Source organism: Agelaius tricolor, unplaced genomic scaffold (assembly GCF_023055355.1).
Source record: "Agelaius tricolor isolate 1412-34295 unplaced genomic scaffold, bAgeTri1.0.p SCAF_51, whole genome shotgun sequence".
NCBI classification, from domain to species: Eukaryota; Metazoa; Chordata; class Aves; order Passeriformes; family Icteridae; genus Agelaius; species Agelaius tricolor.
The window spans coordinates 1,357,947-1,365,279 of NW_027269311.1; positions in this window are offsets into that span (position 1 = coordinate 1,357,947).

Here is a 7,333-nt window from a genome sequence, read left to right on the forward strand (position 1 = left end):
ACATACCAAAAAGACAAATCAGCAATTAACAAAGCCTGTAACTATCCCTATGGATAACTATCAACTCTATTGAAAAGCGGTAAATGCAACGCCTTATTGCCTATCAAATTTTAACATGGTCTGATTTCTTTAACAAGAATGCTAACAAATGTGCCATATAAAATGATGCCAGATACAGTCACAAAAAGCTGTTGGGTTGTTCAGCAATATGCTAAATTGCACGTTATTATATTTATTTTCCAGTAACCCGGCACTTCAAAAAGTCTTACTGAATTTCTGTTTCCATGGAATTTGCAGTTACCATGGGTTTTTCTCATAACTGATTTACTTATAATTCTAACATGCTTGTTACAACTTGAATCCCTCCAGTGCACCATCATGCTGTTATTTCACTTATGGCTTATTCACCTTTAAGTAGTTTTTTTGTGTTAATAACCTTGGACAAAATTACATCATGCCATTATCTGTAACTTTTAAGGATGTTCATTTTAATTCTGTTAAATTAAAGCCCAATATTGTAATGCTCAGTTACATTCTGTTAAATTAAATAAGGCAAAGGGGTTTTTTGTTAAATTTTGTAGATTTAATTTCTGTTAAGAAATTAAATTTCTAGATTTGAGTTGTTTTGACTTGGCAATTTGACTCTCTAGATATGACAGTTGAACTCTTTTTAAAGGGAGCTTAGGAATTATTATCTGGAAATAATTCTCCAAGTCCCCCCTGAATCGAGGTTTGTCAGCTGTTTGCAGACTCTGGGATGATGGTACATTATTGCGGAGATTGCTATTTACCTAATTCCACCTATGTTGTTAGCTTTGTCTGCTATTTGAAATATTCCTGATTGTTGTATCCATATTATTCCTAATTGCTCTAAGTTTCTTGTCCACTGCATGTATTATTTTGCTATGATGTTTCTTCATACTCATAACAAAAGACATGCATCTCATTCTTAAAAAACAATAAAGAAAGGGAATGAATGCCGTAAGAACGTTCAAATAATGCAATATGTACATGAGAAATTTGGACGACTAATCATTTTGAATAATGCAGTATGTACATGAGAAATTTGGAAAAAAGATCATCACATCTAAATCCCAGTTGAGTGTACCACAGTGAAGCCTGATTGATTCATTAACTTCAGGAGAAGATGTGCCTGTGTTTCATCAGCAGCAGTTCAAAGCAGTCACCTGTTCATTCCATCAGATACTGATCAGCTCTGAAAAAATGAGGCCCAGTGCAAAGAGAAATAACCTCATCACCTTGCAGCCTTTGCTTAAAAGGTTTCCTTGCAGCCTTTGTGGCCAGGGCAGGAACAGGAGGAGGACTGCCCAGACATGGCTGTGTCTGGACACTGACAGAGGCAATTTGCCAACAAAAGCCTCCTGGCATCCTCACGGTACAGAGCTCCTACGAACCTTCTCCAGTTATTCCCTGTTCCAGCACCCAGGAGGACATTCAGTGATGTCAAAGATCAACATTTCCAGCTCATAGACTTTCTCATACTTCTCAACTCATTGGAAACAATGGTCATTTCTTTCCATTTCCCTAAGAGACATTGGACATTATTCTTTTGTTTTCTCATGCTGCAAAACCCTGCGTCAATGACTTGATGGAATTTGGTAAGTTTTGTTGATTGTAATTGGTCTTTTATCTATCTTATCCCACATCTAACAGATAACCAGTGATAACCTTGATGAGATAATGCCCTCACAAGAGTGAGCTGTTTCAACATCAGAACATAGGAGCCTTTTTTAAATGAACGAAAAGGGGGAGATGTCATAGACAGGTAGAATAATGATAAAAGAAAGGCCCTATGAAATCAGGCCTTGTTCTGCCATGTTAATAGCTGGCCTGTCATCACTTCGGAGTGCAGCTAAGCAGTTACAAGTTCCCATGTGAAGCTATTGTGAGAATGAGACTTTGTGAGCAATCTGTTCTGAGGGTGAAAAACAAATGCACCTGCAACAACAAGGGATTTGTCCCATGAGAATCAGTGAAGAGAACAGGTAAACAATACAATAGAGAGATCTGATGCACAAGTAAAATCTATTTTATTAACCAATAATAGAATAACTGATAAGAAATCTCTGAACTTACTAAAGTTGCACACAAGGTTTTTCAAACTGTGTAAAATGAGTTGCATGAATAAAGAAGAAAGAGTTCTCCAGCTCAGCTGGGTCCTCTGGGATTTCAGTTCCCCCCTTCTTTGAGGCTTTGGGTTCCTCCTTCTTTGGGGCTTTGGGTTCCCTCTTCTTTGAGGCTTTGGGTTCCTTCTTCTCTGAGGTTTTGGCTGCCTTCTTCTGTGGGATTTTGCTTTCCTTCCTCTCTGGGGCTTTGGTGTCCTTCCTCTCTGATGCTTTGCTTTCCTTCTTCTCTGGGATTTTGGTTTCCTTCCTCTCTGATGCTTTGGTTTCCTTCTTCTCTGGGATTTTGGTTTCCTTCCTCTCTGATGCTTTGGTTTCCTTCTTCTCTGGGGCCTTGGTTTCTTTCTTCTCTGGGATTTTGGTTTCCTTCTTCTCTGAGATTTTGGTTTCCTTCCTCTCTGATGCTTTGCCTTTCTTCCTTTCTGATGCTTTGCTTTCCTTCTTCTCTGAGATTTTGGTTTCCTTCTCTGAGATTTTGGTTTCCTTCCTCTCTGATGCTTTGGTTTCCTTCTTCTCTGGGGCCTTGGTTTCTTTCTTCTCTGGGATTTTGGTTTCCTTCTTCTCTGGGATTTTGGTTTCTTTCTTCTCTGGGATTTTGGTTTCCTTCTTCTCTGGGATTTTGGTTTTCTTCCTCTCTGGGGATTTGGTTTCCTTTTTTGGGATTTTGGTTTCCTTCTTCTCTGGAGTCTTGGCTTTCCCCTTCTCTGGTTTTGGAGGTTGCTTTCCCACAGAGACACCCTTCTTTTCCTTCTTCTGCCTCTCTTCATCCTTCCGCCTCTCTTCCTCCTCTAAGGCTTTTGCCTCCTCCTCAAGCTTTTTAGCTGACTGCTTCAGCTCCCTTCTGCAGACAAAACAGAAACCATGGCTGAGACTCCCTACCACAAACTTGGGCTCCCTAGTCCTGGCTGGCCCTGCACTTCATTCCTTGGCCCTGAGGCCATTTCTGTGAATTCTTCTCAACCCACAGAGGCTGGGAACATCCCAAGTGAGGCCATTGGTGGAAGGGGACCTCCAGGCCCAGCCAAACCTCAGCTTTGCCATCATAAGCTCTTGACTGTGCAAGCTTCCTCTGAAGGCACAGCCAGACCCCTCCAGCCCCTGCCAAAGGCTGATCCAGCAGCTCTCTGTGCTGGTGCCTGAAAACGCCCTTTGTCTCTGGGCTTCCCAGTTTAGAGCAGAGCACAGATTGCTGACATCTGCTCATCTCTCCTACAATTCTCACTCAGCTCATTCAGCCCCCTGGGCATAGCTGAAGCATGATTTTAAAGAGTTCAGATTTCAGCTGAGGCTTAGAAGCAATTCCCATTGATCAGGATGTAAGTTAGACAGGCAGACCATAGGTTAATGATTATGAGATGCTAAAGCCGGAGCTGAATGTTCTATTGTTTACCATGAGGAGCTTCTTTCTAGAAGGAGGAAGTGAACTGTTATAAGAACATCTTGAAACCAGGAGAACAATGCTTAGGACCTGGGCTTGATGTCAATCAGTCACTAAGCAGGGGACCTTGGATCGTGCCAGAGGGTCACAGAGACCTGATGAAGACATTCCTGACTTCATCCCTTAAGACCACAGACCCAATTCGAGACCCAATTCAAGCGAGGAATTGCACAGGTGTGAAGGACCAATGAGCTCATTTGAATACAGAGAGGGGATGGGAGGTGCTGGGCTTGTGCAGATGTATTGTATGTAAGATTTGGGCAATAAAGAGAGGGCAAAGAACCTTGGACAGCGCAGTCACGCCATTTAGGGACGGCTCTGGTGCCGCCCGCCGGTGTTAATAAACACACCACTGTCTAACTTTAATTAGTTAGAGAGTCTGTGTCCGTGACCTTTGGTTTTAATGACTCCTAGCCTGCTCCTTCATGAGAACAATGCTATCAGTCAGAAAGCAAAGGCTGCAGGAACTCCTCTCCTGCAAGGCAGGCTCTTGTCAGCCAGATTTCCTGCTGGAGCCCAGCTGTGACCAAGCAAACCAGTGCTGGCTGCCATGGAAACCATTGGAAGCAGCCTCGTCCCTCTCCTCCCCATGAAACCAACTTCAGCCTGGCCTGAAGAAGTCCTGATGCACAGGCTGGCTTGAAGCAGCCTCCACTCCCAGCTCCACCCTGGGCCTGTGTGTCCTGAGCTGGGCTGCCTTGCTGGAGCTGAGCTTCTCCTGTGCTTGCCCACGGCTGCAGCTGCAGGGGAGCCTAAAGGACATGAGCTTTTCTGGCTGCTGTCCCACCATAAGGAGAACCCTGGCAGATCAGCATTGCCAGGGCTTCATCTGGGGCAGGAGCAGGACCCAAACCAAGCTTTGCTCTGTGCCTCACACCTGCCCATACCACAATCCCACTGTTTTGGTGAAGAAGGGAGATGATGAAGAAGATGCCACTCAACACCATGCACTTCAAGCCACCTCTAGAGGCAGTGCCAAGGCAAGCCCAGAGCCCAGCTCCCTGCAGGCAGCAGCTAAGCCAGGAGGGCTCAGCACTCAAATAGAGAAGAAGATGTTGTGTCTAAACAGGAGAAGGTCCTTCCTCTCTTGGCAGCCAGGGAGCTCAGAGTGGCCCTCCCTGTGTTGCTGCTGGCCCTTGCTGTGCAGCACCTCTGAGCTCAGAGTCCTTGGAGCAGGGAAGCCCTGCAGGGACAATAACCCATGGCAGAGCAGGAGCCCATGGAAGGCTGACTCACCTCTCCCTCAGAGGGGCCTGAGAGCCCCAGTTGATCTCCCGGGGGCTCAGGGAGGAGCTGACACGTGAGGCCTCCCCGGGCACCAGCCCCTCGTAGCTGGGGCCTCCCTCCACGTGGCACAGCTCCGGGACACTGCAGGTGCTGCTGAGGTGGCCAGAGAAGGTGGAGGAGACCTGCTGGCTCTCTCCTGGCTGCAGCACACCTGGCACTGGCAGGATACTGAAAGCCTGGGTGGAAGACAGGAGAGATTGAGGTGCTGAGCATGGAAATGGATGCAGAAGAGCATCTTGGAGCAAAGTGCAGCTGTAGCCAGAGGGGCCTATTCCCCAAACACTGCCAGAATCACCCTCACCTCATCCTGCATCCATGCCACTGACCAGTGCAGGGACCATGGGGAAAATCTTCTCCCATCCTCACGGGTCAATGCATTAATTAGTACATTATATGAAAGTGACCTGGGATGTCTCCTGGCAGTAGAAATTCTCTCTGATGCACAACTTGCCTTTAAAAAGTTTCAAAACTTCCTGCTTTTAGAAAAGGAGGAGACTCAGAGTGAGAGCTCTTGGAGCTGAGGGAAGGAGCCCAGCCCAGCTCATCTGACTCCTGAGGCTCTTCCCCTCTCTCTCTGATTTAAATGCTGCTTTCTCATGGTGCTACAGCAAAAGCGCCTGCAAAAACTTCCTGTGGAGCACCTGAGGAGTTCCAGGGGGAGCAGTGCCCTCCACAGGTGCTGCACAGCGTCCTTGGGCAGCCCTACAACGTGTCCTGCATGGCCTCTCCAACAAGCAGCTGCTCCAGCAGCACTTTGTGATGGGCCTGCAGGGATGGGAGGCCCCTCTGTGGCCAATGCTGAGGGCCCCCAGCGGCACTGGCAGCTCCAGCCCTGCTGGCCACACTGACAATGGGCAGTGAGACAGATTCCCTCCTGCCTTCTCTGCTTCCAGGGGAGCGTGCGCCACGTCCAGGGAGCACCTGAATCCCTCCAAGGCTCGTGGCAGGTGAGGGTTTGCAGGAGTTGGTGCTGGCACCTGGAAAACAAGCCATTTTCTGTGCTGGGAGGAAGAGACAGCCACTCTGCAAAGTCTCCCTTTGTGAGACAGCTTCAGGGCCAGCAGTGCAGCAGCAGCTCTGGGTGAAAGCAGAGCCCTGCAAACAGGGAGTCTGGCTGCCTTGGGAAGAGGCTCCATGGAGATCAGGATCATCCCAGCTGGCTCTGGGAGGGAAGCTGGAGGTCTTACCATGATGATGCAGAGAAAAGCCTCATCTTACTTTGGGAAGGAAACAAGGCAAAAAAATCCCCCACTCAGCACAGGCCTGTAGGATCTGAGTCAGCTTCTCCAAGGAAAACTCTCCTATTTCTCCCTCCCACACAGCCCATGTCCAGCCACTGGCCCTGCTGCCCAGCCCACTGTCAGCACAGCACAGCAGGGCAGCAAAAAGGGAGCTCAGCATGAGCAGGACTTGGTGCTGGCAGGCTGGGGAGGCAACACAAGCACTGGATGTAGAAGAAAATCTACCTCTGCTCCTGAAGAGTGGGTAAAATCCTGCACTTCTTTCAGGGCTCTGGCTGTATCCTCCTGTCCAGTCCTGAAGTGCCTCCATTGAGAGGCCAGGGAACCCAAACTGGTTTTCTTCTCTTTTGGTGGCTGGGGTTTGAATTTATGTGGGTAGAGCTCATCTCTGGAAAATAAGATAACAACTATGAACAGGGACCTGCAGTGGGAGGGAGGGACACCTGCACGAGCAGCTCCTGGCCAGGATGCAGCCCCTGGGTGGGTGCTGGCACGTTGACCTGAGAAATGGTTTGATCCAGCCCTTCCCAATCCAGGCTGGAGCAGGTCGGTTCTAAAGGCAGCCCAGGGATGACCCTGAGGTGCTGCAGCAGCTGCAACTGCTTGCATTGAGCAACTACAGAGGACAGGCATGAACACCTGGTGGGGATGCAGAAAGCACAGTGGGAGAGGGAAAGACAGAGAAGGCAGCAAAAAGGTGAGATCTGAGGCACCGAGGGGCAGACCCAGCCAGTGCCCAGCCAGCAGAGCCCCCCCAGTGCCCAAGGCCAGAAACTCTGCAGCTCCACCAGGGATTTATCAGGAATGTTCCCCTGACACTGCTGGGGGGTTGGTTGACATTTCCCAACACTCCCAGGTGACTCAGGTCGCATTCCCCATCCATCCATCCATCCATACATACACAGGCTGTGGTGCTGGGATCCTGCCAAGCTCTGCCAGCCTTGGGCTTGGGGAGATTTCTGCCAGCTGTCCTGAGCTCCGTAGTTGTGCTCTCTGTTCCAGGAAGCAAGCAAGAAAGATTTAAAATAAAAAAAAACACAAAACAAACCACAACAGGGAAACCTAAAAAACCTTCAACAGCTCAACCTTGCTCAAGTTATTTCTTTAGGGACAGCTACCACTCTCCAGCTGAAATGCTGGGCTTTTGGGGAAAAAGAAAATTACATGTTCACCTCCAAATCAAAAAGGATTAAGGTAAGAGAACCTTTCCAACTAAAAATTAT